We start from the raw sequence: 2,500 nt of genomic DNA, 5'->3' as shown, positions 1-2,500 counted from the left end.
ACATCAAGCTAGGAGACATCAAGCGAGGAGACTTCAAGCTAGGAGACATCAAGCTAGGAGACATAAAGCGAGGAGACTTCAAGCGAGGAGACATCAAGCTAGGAGACACCAAGCGAGGAGACATCAAGCTAGGAGACATCAAGCTAGGAGACATCAAGCGAGGAGACTTCAAGCGAGGAGACATCAAGCGAGGAGACGTCAAGCTGAGGAGACATCAAGCTAGGAGACACCAAGCGAGGAGACACCAAGCGAGGAGACACCAAGCGAGGAGACACCAAGCGAGGAGACACCAAGCGAGGAGACATCAAGCTAGGAGACATCAAGCTAGGAGACATCAAGCTAGGAGACATCAAGCTAGGAGACACCAAGCGAGGAGACACCAAGCGAGGAGACACCAAGCTAGGAGACATCAAGCTAGGAGACACCAAGCGAGGAGACACCAAGCGAGGAGACACCAAGCGAGGAGACATCAAGCTAGGAGACATCAAGCTAGGAGACACCAAGCGAGGAGACACCAAGCGAGGAGACACCAAGCGAGGAGACACCAAGCGAGGAGACACCAAGCGAGGAGACATCAAGCTAGGAGACACCAAGCGAGGAGACATCAAGCTAGGAGACATCAAGCTAGGAGACACCAAACTAGGAGACATCAAGCTAGGAGACATCAAGCTAGGAGACACCAAGCGAGGAGACACCAAGCGAGGAGACACCAAGCTAGGAGACATCAAGCTAGGAGACACCAAGCGAGGAGACACCAAGCGAGGAGACACCAAGCGAGGAGACATCAAGCTAGGAGACATCAAGCGAGGAGACACCAAGCGAGGAGACACCAAGCGAGGAGACACCAAGCGAGGAGACACCAAGCGAGGAGACACCAAGCGAGGAGACATCAAGCTAGGAGACATCAAGCTAGGAGACATCAAGCTAGGAGACATCAAGCTAGGAGACATCAAGCTAGGAGACACCAAGCGAGGAGACACCAAGCGAGGAGACACCAAGCGAGGAGACACCAAGCGAGGAGACACCAAGCGAGGAGACATCAAGCGAGGAGACATCAAGCTAGGAGACATCAAGCTAGGAGACATCAAGCTAGGAGACATCAAGCTAGGAGACACCAAGCGAGGAGACATCAAGCTAGGAGACATCAAGCTAGGAGACACCAAGCGAGGAGACATCAAGCTAGGAGACATCAAGCTGAGGAGACACCAAGCGAGGAGACATCAAGCTAGGAGACAGACACCAGGCTAGGAGACACCAAGCGAGGAGACATCAAGCTAGGAGACATCAAGCGAGGAGACATCAAGCTAGGAGACACCAAGCGAGGAGACATCAAGCTAGGAGACACCAAGCGAGGACACATCAAGCTAGGAGACATCAAGCTAGGAGACACCAAGCGAGGAGACATCAAGCTAGGAGACACCATGCCAGCCTCACAATTACTGGATAATAGCTGTAGCCTACATGTGAAATAATCTCTCATGCGAAACCATAAAGGCAGGGTGTTATTTGTAAAAGTCAGACATGGAGGAAGTCGATGTCTGTATCTTAGTTTTTTATCACCGTGGAGAAATATGAGATATGAAATCCCCTTTCTCACTTTCGCACTAGGAAATTGCAGCCTTCGAACATGCACAGTAGCAACATAATGAGACCAATTTCACAGGGAGAAGTAAATGTAGAATGACTGTGTTTATGTTGGTTAATGCATGGTGCAGGTCTCAGAGCCTTGGGAACAGTTAGCATTTGTTTGTATACTGGAGGTTAATGACAATCTCAGTGTTTTAATGACATTCCTACTTTATCATAGCAGATCTAACGTTAACGTTTGTGTGACAGATCTCAGATGAGAAAACAGGTTGTATAGATAGACGCAAGCATGTACACACACACACACACACACACACACACACACACACACACATATGCAGTAATGATTTGTGTGAGGGACAGGGTGTTTTTGATCAAATGACTGATGATAATGTTTTCTGCTCCCATGAAATGGCCTTGAATTCCATGGTCTGATCTGAGAGAGAGAGAGAGAGAGAGAGAAGAGAGAGAGAGAGAGAGAGAGAGAAGAGAGAGACATGGTCTGAGAGAGAGAGAGAGAGAGAGAGAGAGAGAGAGAGAGAGAGAGAGAGAGAGAGAGAGAGAGAGAGAGAGAGAGACATGGTCTGAGAGAGAGAAGCTTTAGTCGAATGCCACTCCAATTACAGAGACAGGGGGAGAGGAAATCACTGTCTGGGTAACTCTTTCCCCTTTTCCCTCCATCTCCCTTTGTCATACCCAATCACTCACCTCCATGCACTTTTCTACCTCTCTTTCTCTCCGGTCATATCCTGTCTCTCCTTCTTATTCCTCCTATCTCTCTTCCTCCCCCAATGAACTTGACTAATACCTCTCTCCCCTCTCTCTCTCACTCCCACTCTCCCTCTCTCTCTCTCTCTCTCTCTCTCTCTCTCTCTCTCCCACTCTCCCTCTCTCTCTCTCTCTCCCACTCTCC

General features: G+C 49.4%; 1 protein-coding gene across 1 annotated transcript in view; it reads left to right on the top strand.

Moving 5' to 3' along the window:
* The window catches only part of srpx (sushi-repeat containing protein X-linked), a gene marked incomplete at its 3' end in the record, with an annotated part of 20,991 nt that overhangs the window by 11,366 nt on the left and 7,125 nt on the right, over positions 1-2,500 (top strand). The gene's annotated exons all lie outside the window — the stretch shown is intronic.

Source organism: Nansenia antarctica (genome assembly GCF_963989245.1).
Source record: "Nansenia antarctica genome assembly, chromosome: 7".
In the NCBI taxonomy this organism is placed as follows: Eukaryota; Metazoa; Chordata; class Actinopteri; order Argentiniformes; family Microstomatidae; genus Nansenia; species Nansenia antarctica.
Note: the sequence above shows the minus strand (reverse complement) of the source record. Positions and strands in the feature narration are given on the sequence as shown.